This window comes from Stomoxys calcitrans, chromosome 5 (assembly GCF_963082655.1).
Source record: "Stomoxys calcitrans chromosome 5, idStoCalc2.1, whole genome shotgun sequence".
Taxonomy (NCBI): Eukaryota; Metazoa; Arthropoda; class Insecta; order Diptera; family Muscidae; genus Stomoxys; species Stomoxys calcitrans.
The window spans coordinates 6,594,627-6,609,540 of NC_081556.1; the positions used below are offsets into that span (position 1 = coordinate 6,594,627).

Consider the following 14,914-nt stretch of genomic DNA (forward strand, 5'->3'; position numbering starts at 1 on the left):
CACCTGTTAGATGAGGCAGCCATAAATCATCACCAGACAAAGTGTCGGCTAAGCCAAATACAAAAAAAAAAAAATTTTATAAAAATTTATTATAACATTTTAATGAAAATTCGCTTAGCGATGAATACAGTTATTAGCGAAGGAAAACAAAACAAAAAAAAAAGGAGCCTTGAACAGGCACCATAGCCTACAAAGGCAGACTGCCAGACGAATACAAATAGCCAGCTAGCCGGTCAGCCGGCCTATGGCCAGTCAGGCAAACAGGCAATTTAAATTAATTGCCAACACCAAACATATATAAATGGTGGAGGAAGTGGACCAAAGAAGTGGCAATTAAAAGTGTTTCTCAGCTTCAAACAAAAGAAGAAAAAAATGACAGAGCAAAAAATTACAAAAAAAGGTTAAACGGAACTTAGTTTTTCCATTTTTGTTTTCTTAACAATTTTTTTGTTTGCATCAAGTTTTTAGTTAAATAAGATCTGCCAACAAATTTAAGAAGGCAAGCCTAATGGCATTTTTTGTAACATGATATTTGCTTTTAGTTTTTTTTTTGGTTCGTTTCGTTGTACTACTTTGCAGCCTGTTTTTGGCCTATCAACGGTGAAATCACTTTTACTGCAGTATTATGTTACTTGGAGAATGGCAAATGACCAACGAACAATACAAAAGTTAAACTTAGAAAAAAAAAATAAATAAAAGTTGTTTTTAATTTTTTTATCCCAAATATATTATCTCACTTCATAGCAAAGGCATTCTCTACACTCTGTCGTTAATACCCGTAACTTTATTATTTTTTCGTTGTGATGATACCAACCGTCCCCAGCTTGCTCGAAAATATCAATAAATTATATAAAATAATTTTTTTAATTTATTTTAAAAATAATAATAATAAAAATTCATAATTGATTGTATGCTGTAGACACATGCCAGCATACATTTTTAATAAACAGTGGTGAACAAAATTTGAGCACAATTTTTTGTAATAATAAAATAAGATATAAAATGATGTAATAAAAAAATAAAATAAAAAAATAAAAAAAAATAAAAATTAGCCTTTTCCAAAGGAAAAAGATCTAAAATTTGCCAAAACTACCTTTTCTTAAAAGAAAGTTTACTACAACCACCCTTTCCCAATGGCATGGTTTGTAAAACCACTTTTTCCCAAAGAGTAGTTTGTAAAACTACTCTTTCCCAAAAAGAGAGGGTACTTAAACCACGCTTTACCAAAGTAAAGGGTCCCAACATCATAGTTCCCATACTAAAACTACCTTCTCCCAACGGAAAGGGTACTCAAACTACCCTTTCCCAACATAAAGTTTACTAAAACTACCCTGCCCCAAGAGAAATAGTACTTAGACTACACTTTCCCAAAGGAAAAGGTTCTAAAGCTATCCTTTCACAAACTAAAAAGTTCTAAGATGACACTTTCCCAAAAGAAAAAAAATTTAAAACTACCATTTTCAAAAGGAAAAGGTTTTAAAACTACCCTTTCTCAAAGGAGGGGGTACTAAAACTACCCTTTCACAAAGGAAGGGACCCTAACAACACCCTTTCCCATAGGAAAGTCTACTAAAACTACCCTTTCCCATAGGAAAGTCTACCAAATCTACCCTTTACCAAAAGAAGTGGTACTAAAACTACCCTTTCCGAAGGAAAAGGATGCTTAAACTACCCTTTCCAAAAGGAAAGTGTACTAAAACTACCCTTTCCCCAAGAAAAGGGTACTATAACTACCGTTTCCCAAAGGAAGAGAAACTAAAACTACCCTTTCCGAAAGGAAAGCTTATTAAAACTACTCTTTCCCAAAGGTAAGGTTGCTAAAACCACAATTTCCGAATTGTAAGGGTACTAAAACTACCCTTTCCCAAAGGAAGTGGTTCTAAAACTACCCTTTCCCAATGGAAAGGGGTTCTACAACTACCCTTTCGGAAAGGCAAGGATACTAAAACTTCCCCTTCCGAGAGGAAACAGTACTGAAAGTACCCTTTTCCGAAAGTAAGGGTACTAAAACTACCCTTTCCGAAAGGAAAGGGTAATAAGACTAATATTTATCAAAGGAGTGGTTATTAAAACTACCGTTTCCCAAAGGAAAGTTTACTAAGACCACCCTTTGCAAATGCAAGATTTGTAAAACTACCCTTTCCCAAAAATAGAGGGTACCAAAACTACCCTTTCCCAAAGTAAAGGGTCCCAATGTCATAGTTTCCATACTAAAACTACCCTCTCTCAAAGGAAAGGGTACTAAAACTACCCTTTTCCTAAGGAAGTGGTTCTAAAACTACACTTCATGAAAGGCAAAGATACTAAAACTACCATTTCCGAAAGGAAACGGTACTGAAACTACCCTTTTCTGAAAGAAAGGGGTGCTGAAACTACCCTTTCCGAAAGAAAAGGGTGCTAAAACTACCCTTTCCCAAAGGAAAGTGTACGTAAACTATCCATTTCAAAAGAAAGTGTCCTAATACTACAATTTTTTACAAAGGAAAGCGTATTGAATGTACCGTTTCCCAAAGGGAACGTTCCTGTATTTATCCTTTAACAAACGAAAAGGTATTTAATTTGCTGTGGCCTAAAGCAAACGGTGCTAAATTTACTTTGCCTCAAGGGAAAGGTTGCTAAGTTAACCCTTTCGCAATTGAAGGGGTATTTAGTTTACCTTTTCCAAAGGTAAGGGCACTAAATCTAAATTTTTCCAACGAAAAGGGTATAAAAACTACCCTTGTCCAACAAAGGGGTACTTTAGTCACTTTTGCTCAAAGTAAAGTGTAATTAAGTTACTCTTTCCCAAAGGAAAGTGTACTAAAATTACCCTTTTCTAAAGGAAAGGGTACTAAAACTACCCTTTGCCTTTGGAATGGGTACCAAAAGTATCCTTTTCCAAAGGAAAGGGTACTAAAACATCCCTGTCTCAAATGAAAGGGAACTAGCGCTACCCTTTACCAAAGAAAAGGGGGCTAATCTTACCCTTTCCTAAAGAAAAAGGTACTTAAACTACTCTTTCCAAAAGAGAGGGAAAAGTTACTAAAACTACCCTCTCCCCAAAGAAGGGCACTAAAAGAAACATTTCCCGAAGGAAAGGGTACTAAAACTCCTCTTAACCAAAAGATAGGGCACTGAACGAAATCTTTCTCATAGGAAAGTTTACTAAGACTAGCCTTTTTCTAAAGAGCAGTGACTAAAGCTACTCCTTTCTAGATGAAAATACAATAAAAAAAGAAGTAAATTCAAATAACATATTTTATATTTTTTGAAATACATTGAAGTTTATTAGTATTTGATTCTGTTTGACTAACTAGTCCCTGTTCAAACTTATTTCATTCTCTTCAACACATATCCCTCTTATGTTTCTCCAATTTGGCTCCCTACAGTATGTAATGTGCTTTCGAGCCACATGTGTGACTAAGTACTGAAATTACATATCGATGGCATTTTTTCTGGCTTTGGCTGATGCTGATGCGTTGTTGCATTAATGTGGATGGAGAAAAATGGCTACAAAAGCAAACTCAGACAGACAGACAGACATTCACTCGATATGCCAATTCAAAATATACGATCTTACATTACAGCTTGCCAAAGCCTCTGCTACGCCCCCTCTACATCACATTGTGGCAGATGAGGTGCTGGTGAAAGCACCATAACTGGGTAGTGGTAGACATGAAAGGGAAGTATTAGCAGTAGCAGCTTAAATAACCATGAGTTGGTAGCGATGATGACGATGATGCTCCAATATACATATGACAAACAAAAAACACTCTTATGTATTACATATTTGTTATTGTGTGTAGTTTTTTTTTATTAAGTTATTTGTCTGTATTACAATATAGACATGTATTGCATGGGTTGCTCAAAAACTTTATGATTTAAGATTAGGCTGTAATGGGAAAGGATAAATTTCGGGTAGCATAAACAAGTAAAAATGTAAACGGGCAGATCTTGGATATCCCCACCATAGCCATATCTTATGAGAATTTAGTAGCATTATGAATAAAAAGGCGGACAAATCTACTATTCGTTGTAAATTCCTGAAAATCGTATATGATCTGCTCTCATAGCTCAATACTTTTAATTGCGGGATTGGTCTATATAAAATTTCTCTTTGCAACTATGATTTGTTCATTATGTCTTCCATTTTCCACTTTCTGTCGTTACAACCTAATCTACGTACTTATTTAAGCTATTGTTGCTCCACATAGCTATCGGTATATTGTTAACATGAACATAAAGGAACTTTGTTTTTGTGGTTAACACAAATGAAAAAGACCTGCGGCATCAGCTCTTTAATTCTTTAAAATTATAAAAAAAACAACAACTAGTTATTACAATAGAAAAGTGTTGAAAAATATGTAACTTTTATCAACAAAAAATTGTGCAATGACAAGCATTAATAATTACTAACAATGGTTTTTTTTGTTGAGAGTAGGTAAACAAAAGTTTGATTGAAAACCAGTAAGGAAAGGCAAATGTCGGGCGGTACCGACTGTATACCCCACACCTACCCTGTAAGTACAATGTGGGACCTATATCCAATTCTGAACCAATTTTGATGGTCCTCGGCAAGCAAATATGTTCAAACTGTAAAAACTACGGTTGACAAATGACAATATTGTGGCAAATTACCCAAAATCTGACGAACCTATATATGGGAGCTATATCTAATTCTGAACCGATTCTGAGCAAACTTCTCAAATAATGTGGTAGTCATCGAGGAAGGAGTTGTGCAAAATTTTGGCAAGATTGGTCAATAAATGCGCTTGCAGTGGCTCTTAAAGTGAAAATCGGGCGATATGCATATATGCCAGCTATATCTAAATCTGGACCGATTTCTATGAAATTCACCAGTAATATTGAGAGTCATAAGAAAATCCCTCCTGCCGAATTTCGAGAAAATCGGTCAACAAAAGACCATTTTATTGCATTATAACTGAAAATCGGACGAACATATATATGGGAGCTATATCAAAATCTGAACCGATTTTTACCAAACTCTATGTATATTGTGGTAGTCATCGAGGAAAGTGTTCTGCAATATTTTGGCAAAATTGGTTAATAAATGTGCTTGCGGTGGCCCTAGGAGTAAAAATCGGGCGATATATCTATATGAGAGCTATATCTAAATCTGAACCGATTTCCCTGAAATTCATCAGTAATATTGAGAGTCATAAGAAATTCCTTCCTGCAAAATTTCGACAGAATCGGACAACAAATGATCACTTTTTTGCAATATTTCTCAAAATCAGACGAACATATATATGAGAGCTATATCTAAATCTAAACCGATTTCTAGCAAACTCCTCAGATACTGTGGCAGTCGGCGAGGAAAGCGTTTTGCCAAATTTTGGCAGGATGGATCAATAAATGCGCTTGCAGTGGCTCTTAAATGAAAATCGGGCGATATACATATATGACAGCTATATCTAAATCTGAACCGATTTCAATGAATTTCACCAGTAATATTGAGTGTCAAGAGAAAATCCTTTCTGCCGAATTTCGAGAAAATCGGTTAAGAAAAGACCATTTTATTGCATTATTACTGAAAATCGGACGAACATATATATGAGAGCTATATCTATATCTGAACCGATTTTCACCAAACTCTACGTATATTGTGGTAGTCGTTGAGGGAAGCGTTGCGCAATATTTTGGCAAGATTGGTCAATAAATGTGCTTGCGGTGGCCCTAGGAGTGAAAAACGGGCGATATATCTATATGAGAGCTATATCTAAATCTGAACCGATTTCCATGAAATTCACCAGTAATGTCGACATTCGTAAAAACATTCTTCCTGTTAAATTTCGATAGAATCGGTTAACAAATGATCATTTTATTGCATTATTACTGAAAATCGGACGAACATATATATGGGAGCTATATCTAAATCTGTACCGATTTTTACCAAACTCTATGTATATTGTGGTAGTCATCGAGGAAAGCGTTGTGCAATATTTTGGCAAGATTGGTCAATAAATGTGCTTGCGGTGGCCCTAGGAGTGAAAATCGGGTGAAATATCTATATGAGAGCTATATCTAAATCTGAACCGATTTTCACCAAACTCTACGTATACTGTGGTAGTCGTCGAGGAAAGCGTTGCGCAATATTTTGGCACGATTGGTCAATAAATGTGCTTGCAGTGGCTTAAGGAGTGAAAATCGGGCGATATATCTATATGAGAGCTATATCTAAATCTGAACCGATTTCTATGAAATTCACCAGTAATGTCGATAGTCGTATAAAAAACGTTCCTGCGAAATTTCGGGAGAATCGGTTAACAAATGATCATTTTATTGCATTATTACTGAAAATCGGACGAACATATATATGGGAGCTATATCCAAATCTGAACCGATTTCTTTCAATTTCAATAGGTTTTGTCTCTAGGCCGAAAAACATGCCTGTACCAAATTTGAAAACGATCGAATGAAAACTGCGACCTGTACTTTGTACACAAATTAAAATGGACAGACGAACGGACAGACAGACAGGCGGACATAGCTAAATCGAATCAGAAAGTGATTCTGAGTAGATCGGTATGCTTATCAATGGGTCTATCTCTCATCCTTTTGGGTGTTACAAACAAATTCACTATTTTATAATGTCCTGTACCACAGTAGTGGTGTAGGGTATAATTATTTTGATAGGTGCAGTGAATGGAAATTTGCTTTAAAATTTAAGCACTTTTAGATCAAACAGTCTAAAGACTATAGTTTGAAATATCACAGAGAGCAACATTTAAATAAAATTCTTTAAAAAAAGACTCAACAAAAATTTCCTAAAAAAATTTTAAAAAAATAAATACAAATTTCTATAAAATTAAAAAAAAACGACATTTTAATGCTCTGGAACTCCCTACTGCTGAACACAACATCATGTCAAAGAGAGAGGATTAAATCAAAGCCATAATAAAAAAACATGTAAAACACTTTAACCTCGTTGTGTTTTTCCACTTAAATTAAAATTGATTTGATTAAACATGAATAATTTGATTAACCAGCAAATGAATGGTTAAAAATAATTTCCCTTTTGTTTTCATTAAATTCATTTATTTTTAATTAAAATTACAATTATAATATTCTCCGAAGAGGGGATTTGAGCACTTGTTTATTATTAATAGTGGCTTCGTGTTTGCCTTTTTTTTTTGTTTTAAATCACATAATTGTAAATGTGTAATGGCATGGCTGGGATTTAACGATTATGGCATATCCGTCCTTTGCAGAGCATGATTAAAATATCCTCTTGGGGAATTAAGATTCAAATCTCTTGGAAAATAACATTAAATAAATAAATTCTTATCTAGGACTCGCTATCTCAATTGACTTGCTTGCGCACTCATTTGATGGCACGAGGAATGTACCAGAGGAATGAGTCCTTAGTTGGCAATCTATTGGGAGAGAGAGAGAGAGAGAAAATTAGTTTTAGGACAAAACTTTTCTCATTCATGGGGCTGTGTGAAACTTTATAAACGAAAGATGTAATGAAATTTTGCAAAATAATTGCGTTTTGAATTGAAGGCATCGACAGCCAAAAAAGGAAGACTTTAAAAAATGCTGAACCAAAAAAAAAAAAAAGAACTAAAAGGGCAATCTGGCCAAACCTTGGATTCCCTCCATCTCGTGTATTCATATAAACAAGAATTCATCAAAATCCGTTGAACTATGCTTCATTTATATTCCCAAAGTAGCCACATGGACATAAGACCAGTTCTGAACCAAACTTGACACAATTCTTACTTACTTTACTTTAATTGGCTATGACAGAACTTTTATTCTACTAGCCGAACGTAGAATACCATTTTCTGCGCCTTGCTCTTCTGAGCTCATTCTAAAATCTCTGACACCAAGTTTCGAGATGTCTCACTCCACTTGATCTTTCCATCGGGCTTTTGGTCTTCACGGTTTGCGTGTACCACCGTGTTTGTGTTCAAAAGACTTCTTTGCTGGAACTTCTTCATCCATTCTGACAACATGATCTAGCCAACCCAGCCGTTGTTACTATGCTATCGTCGTCATACAGCTCGTGGTTCATATGTCGCCTATATTCTCCATTACCGAAAACTGTTCCATGTATTTTACGAAGAATCTTTCTCTCAAATACTTCAAGTACTGTCTCATCTGCTTTGACAAGTACCCATGCCTCAGAACCATATAACAACACGAATAGTATCAGTGTCTTGTATAGTGTAATTTTCGTCTGTCGAGAGGTGGCATTGTTTCTAAACTGCTTACTTAATCCAAAGTAGCATCTACCAGCCCAATACCTCTTCTTCATCTGGCGCGTTGCTACTGATTGCAGGATTGCTCTATATGCCGCATTCTTGGCTTCAGTAGCATCTCAACACTACTGGTCGTACCATGGGTTTCTTGGGGGAGGCTTCCGATACCTTACGCTGGATGAATGCCTTCCATCTATCAGAACGTGATCAATTTGGTTCCTCGTGTTTTGATCGAGTGACAGCCATGTGGCCTTATGAAAATTTTTATGTTAAAATCAGATGCTACTAACTACCATGTTTTTTTGTCGCAGCGAAATCTATCAGCCTCAACCTATTGCTGCGCTAAACTTTCGGACTTTTGAACCAAAGATGTCTTCATTCCCTATCTTTGCATTAAAATCTCTCAGAACGATTTTAATATCATGGCCCCTTCCATGATATTCTCGGTCATATTCTCTCTCTAGGCGCTCGTAGAAAATATCCTTGGTCTGCTCGTCCTTGTCTTCCGTCGGGGCATGGACACAAATAAGGCTGATGTTGAAGAATTTGGCTTTTATGCGGATTGTGGCTAGCCTCTCATCCACCGGAGTAAAGCTGGGGACAAGTTGTTACAGTCTCCGAGTAACCATGCCGCGTGTTATGGCAGCAATAGTATAGTTCGTCACCGTTTGGTGTTGTAGTGACACCATTCCCAGTCCATCGCACTTCGTGTAAGCGGTAATATCTGCCTTGTACTTCCCCAATACATCCGCCAGCGCATATACTGCACTTTCTCTATAGAGAGTGCAGATATTCCAGGTGCAGATCCGCAAATCATGGTCATTTTTGCGTTTACGTGGGTCGTCAACGTTTGGGGGGGTCCGTTTTTAGTATTCCTTTGTTTCTCATAGTAGTTCTCAGTTTTCCGAGGGCAGGTTACTGGCCCAGCGCCCCAACCGCATGGGTTTTGTGGGATTGCACATGTGTCTCTCGTTGTGGCGAGCCGCTTGCTTCAAGATCCGAACCTCGCCTCCAGCCGCCCCTTACCTATTTCAAGGCCCCAATAACTCGCCTTGTCATCTTGAGTATCATTGGCACTCGGTATTTAATTAAGAACCAGTGCCACATGACTCTTCACTATTTCAAATTCCAGTGAAATCGAGAAATAGATGGGTCTATATGGGTTCAAGACCATAAATTGGGCGATCGATATGTGTCTACGGTCTATATCTGAAGATGATACTATCTGCGCGATATTCGGGGCGGATATTTAGGGGTTTAACATAGCTCACCGTACCAAATTTCAGCAAAATTAGCCAATAAATTGGCCAGTTAGGGGAGAAAAACCTTCAATCGGGAGATCCGTCTATATGGGGGTCACAACCACAATGTTCCGATTTGAACCATATTCGGCACGGTCGCCAAAGAGCAAAACATAGCTGCAATTTCCATTTTCGGCGAAATCAGACAATAAATTTTTATGTGCCGAAGGCTGTAAACTGTGGGTTGGCCAATATATGCCAAATTTCAGCGAAATCGGGTAATATATGCGACTTTTGTGGGCCTAAGACGTATACTCGAGAGATTAGTCTAAATGGGGGCTATACTAAGATAAAATTCGATCTAGACCATAACCGACGCATATATTAGAGGCCTTTGCACCACTAAATGCAGCTCTTATTGGTCTAAGGCTTAAAATAGGGAGATCGGTCTATATGGGGGCTATATTTAGATATAGACCAATTTCGACCATAGTCGGCAAGGATTCTGACATCCTTGCTGACATCTTAACACAACTCGCTGTGCTAAATTCCAGCGAAATCGTTCAATAAATTCCGTTTGTATGGCCCTAAAAACTTAAATAGTCTGATCGGTATGTAGGGCAGCTATATTCAAATATAGTCCGATCTAGAATATTCAGTGCGAATATCGATGGACCTAATACAACTTAAAAATTTGCAAATCTTGCCCACGAACATTCCATTAAGGAACAGGGACAAACTTCTCACATATCAATAAGTGTTGGCCGATTCAAGTTTAAGCTCAATGATAAGGGTCTCCTTTTAATAGCCAAGTCCGAACGGCGTGCTGCAGTGCGACAACTTTTTGGGGAGAACTTTTTACTTGACTGCCATACCTTTTTATACCCACCACCATAGGTTGGCGGTATACTAATCTGGTCATTCAAAGACCCAAAAAAGTATATATATTCGTCATCGTCTCGACGTTCTGAGTCGATCTAGCCATGTGCGTCCGTCTTTCGAAATCACGATAGCGGTTGAACGCATAAAATTAGCCGCCTTAAACTTTGCACAGGATTGCAAATAGGCATATCGGTTCAGATTTCGATATAGTTCCCATATAAACCGATTTGACTTCTTAAGCCCCTTGGAAGCCGAAATTCGGGTGGTCCCCCAAACACTTGGTCCGACAATTGAATATCAGATACACTTTCTACTCTTAAATGCCGTTTATTTGAGTCCCATATTGACGTGGTTGCTCTTTATATATATTCGGTAGGTTTTGGGGGCGGGGCGGCCCCCTTAGGTACCTCAACCGAAATTTGGATACCAAAATTTTTGTAGATTACTTTAAGAGAGCACATAAAATTTCGCTAAAATCGCAAAACTTATCTCCGAGATCTGGCATTTCTGAAAATTAGGGTTAGGGGGAGGAACCGCCTCCCCCCCCCCCTTTGGATATCAAAAAATGAAGTACCCTATTAATGCAAAATCTATGAATATTTCAAGAAAATTGGTTCAGCCGGTTCAGCTCGCACGGAAATTTGTTTTCTTGGAGAAAATATCATATGGTTGCCCAAAAAGTAAGTGCGGATTTTTCATATAGTCGGCGTTGACAAATTTTTTCACAGCTTGTGACTCTGTAATTGAATTCTTTCTTCTGTCAGTTATCAGCTGTTCATTTTACATTGCTTTAGAAAAAAAAGTGTAAAAAAAGTATATTTGATTAAAGTTCATTCTAAGTTTTATTAAAAGTGCATTTACTTTCTTTTAAAAAATCCGCAATTACTTTTTGGGCAACCCAATAGATTTTTTAGAAAATGTTTGGAAATTCGTTAGCAATTTCGTCTTTAGATAAAAATGAATACTTCCCCTTTCTACGGCAGTTTATAAATAAATTTCGCTTTTCCATAGTCTCCTTTAGACAAAGAAGAATATTTAAAATTTGAATTTTAACTGCACTTGGTTTAAAAAGTTAAGCCTTTGGCATTTTGCACTCCAATAAAATCTATCCTACCTGGCATTTATTATGGCTCGCACTTTAAATACCTAAAAAAACTGACGTTTTTCAGTCAATGGGTTTTCTGTTCATAGTCATATTCTCGTTGCTCGGTGTCGAGTTGATGCTGTTCATCATCGTCATCAACGTCAACGTCATCATCATCATCGCACTCAGTGACGTTATGCTAAGTGCTTTGTCCCACTTAGCCAGGGTACTCTACTGGCCCAATTGATGCCATAAAGCGATGCGGCCCATGCAGTGAAGCCTTCGTCATTGATTTTGCTTGGCTTGGAAAACACTTTGGCCCAAACGTCTGCCTATGGCAACTGGCCCGGTGCATGCAGCCAGCCAAGCATGTAAAAGGTTTTCCTATCAGCCAACAGTCAACATTGTTGATAAAATTCAAAATTTACTAACGAAATTAATTAGCACATTTTCAGTGAATTCATTTAGGTTGGCTGGTTTGTGGTTCTTTTTTTCTCTCCATTCATTTAACTCACTATCTGGCCCTCAGGCACAAACTAAAATTGACACACTTAAGCGACGATGACAGAATCGCTAAATGATTTTATAAACTGACAGACCTGTTTCGGTCTCAGTTACACAAAAAAACTCAAAATAAAATAATAATTTTTTTGGTAGTTATCAAAATACGAGGTGTACTCGAAATCACTTGGCCTAAGGCTAAACGTGCAGCATGAAGGGAAAAGTAAAACTAATCATCATTGGCATTGTGAACCTCGTTTGTGGGACAGTCAAGTGATAAGATATGCTGCAGCTACGTGATTCTTTCCAAGTGGTTGGGGTACTCCCAGAGAGTTGTTATTAAAAACAACTCGAACATACTTGGAAGCAATTTGGTTCAACGTCATGCTAAGGAGAAACCGGTGCATAACTGAAGTTTTTGTCTGGTTTTGGAATTCTTTTGTTTATAGTCACCTGTAAGCAACCCAATTAACTCCTTGCCATCCATTTCAGCTAGTTAGTGCTAGTCAGCTATGCTGCATTCCTAGAGTGTTAATAGCAAGGATATGTAATAAATTCTGTAGCAAATTGTTGAGAGTGATTTCTAGGTAATTCGTAATGGTCAGTTGGGAATATCAAGTTTTTCTGATGAACCAGACAGTGAAACCCAGACATAGACACAACATACCTGGAGACATTCTTCAAAGGGTTGTAAGTCCCAAGGAATAGAGGATGGAGGAGGTGAAGGAGGAGCAGAATCTAGGCCTAAATTCCTCTTTTCAAAGTTGTAAGATACCCTTAAAGCCTTTAATCTCCTGTTACAGCAATCGAAACTTAATAATGTTCTACTTGATAATCCTATTTGGCCCATATCCACAGCAAATCTCTCTGGCTAAGGTAAACATAATTCGCTTTGGCCTTACCTTACTCCATTTATATTTGTTTCTCCTTTGGTTACTTCTTCTTGTTCATCTTCTTCCATGGTTTCCTTTTATTAGACACTTGATATCTTGTGGCGTTTCTAATCAGGCGCCTTGTCTTCCCCATCTCCGACCATCATTAATAATGCACGACTTAATTAAAAGCTATTAACAACTCCGACGATTTGTTTATTTCAACAAAAGCCGAAACTTAATTTATAGCACATCAACTCTATTGGTGGGAATAATTATTTGAGATTTTACCTTTAGGGCTTCTTCTAAACATAATTAGGTTTTATTTTGGTTTTTTTTTCTTTCTTCATAAAAATGATTATAATTGGCCCACAATCTACTAAATTGGGCAGATAAACTTTTGATTATGCTGAGTAGAGACAAAATGAAAAGAAAAAAAAAAAACATAACAAGTAAAAATAGTCAATCCCATGGCAGCCGATTGTACGTACCCGATTGACCCGATCGACCCGATATTGACCCGATCGAGTCCTTCAACGACAAGAGCTGCCGCCTCGGTGTACAACACACAGCTACAGCAACAACCATCTCCATAGTTATATCCAACTAAGGGCTGGTCTGGATCATATTGGATTCAGTTCCCGAGAACTCTTCTACAAGTCACAGTTTCAGGAAAATAGGAAATAAATCCGCTTTATATGGGATTAAGAACCTGAACTGAACCATATTCAGCTCGAATGACAGAAGTCTAAAAATCTTGCATCTTCTATAGGCTTTAGATCCTAAATCGGCAGATATGTCTATATGGCAGCTATAACCAAACATGGTGTGATCTAAACCATATTCGGTAAGGATGATGAAACATAAAACCCACTGCACAGAAAAAAATAAAAATCGGTTTCAATCAAGAAATTAATTGATCCAATTAATTTTTTAATTGAAACAGCTTCAATCACTAAAATAATTATATCAATCACCGTTTTTGAAACGGTAATTGAAGAACTTTTCAATTAAAAAAATTGCATATCCAATTAAAAACATAATTAAATTTTCAATAAATTTTTTAATTGATTAAAAAAAAAAGTTTACATTTTTTAAAATTTTTAATTAATTTTTTAGTTGATCCTATTAAAAAAGGTCAAATACTTAGGTGTGACAATGTCAAATACTTAGATGTGATCATGAACAGGAAACTGAATTGGAATTGTCACATTCAGGAGCGTATTGAGAAGGCTCACAGATGCTTGGCACTATGTAGACGGGTCGTAGGCTCGAAATAGGGCCTGAATCCACCGGCTCTACAGGAGCGTAATTAGACCAATACTTATTAACGACTTAGTAGTGGACTGCTATGGAGAAAAAGTGCAACATAAGAACCATACAACAGGTTCAGAGAACATGTTGTCTTGGTATGGGCGGAGCGATGAAGACCACGCTCACTAGGGCACTGGAGACTATTCTAGATATCCGACCCAATGACTGGAAAGAATGGAAGAGGTTTCCTGCGATGAACCTTTAGGTCGAGTGCGAGGCACTGCTTCAAGCGGCACAGTCTTGAAATGAAGAAACCCTAGTATTGCCATCTGGAAGATCATGTTACACGGATGGATCAAAGCTTGAGGACGGAGTGGCCTGGGGTTGTACATTGATAACCCAGGGAGTGAGATCTGTTTTAGACTGTCTGACCATAATACGGTCCTGCAGGCGGAAATCCGGGCGATCACAGAAATCATGAGGTAGTGTGGTGTTAACGCGAGGATGCGAATGTGAACGTCTTTACGGACAGTAAAATTGCCATAAGAACAATAATACGGTAAGGTCGCGAACAATCTTGCAATGTATGATGGATTTGAACACCTTCTCTGAGGATAGATAAATCTGCATCGTTTGGGTACCGGGCCATAATAGAGTAGGGGGGAATGAAAAGGCAGGAGATTTGACGGTGAGGTTCGGAGGACTGCCGTCAATAAACTTGGTTAACCCGAAGCCTTTCGAGTCAATGCGCATGCAACCCTAACGGATAGCGAAACGGTCGGTAGAGCGGCGAAAATCGTATGAATGGATCCAGATCGTGAGAAGACGAGGCTATTACTGAAATTAAGTAAGAAGGAGGTCAGTCAGTAGAAG

General features: G+C 37.4%; 1 protein-coding gene across 3 annotated transcripts in view; it reads left to right on the top strand.

Moving 5' to 3' along the window:
• Positions 1-14,914, top strand: part of LOC106095261 (putative polypeptide N-acetylgalactosaminyltransferase 9) — a 315,857-nt gene that overhangs the window by 86,901 nt on the left and 214,042 nt on the right. The window lies entirely within an intron of this gene.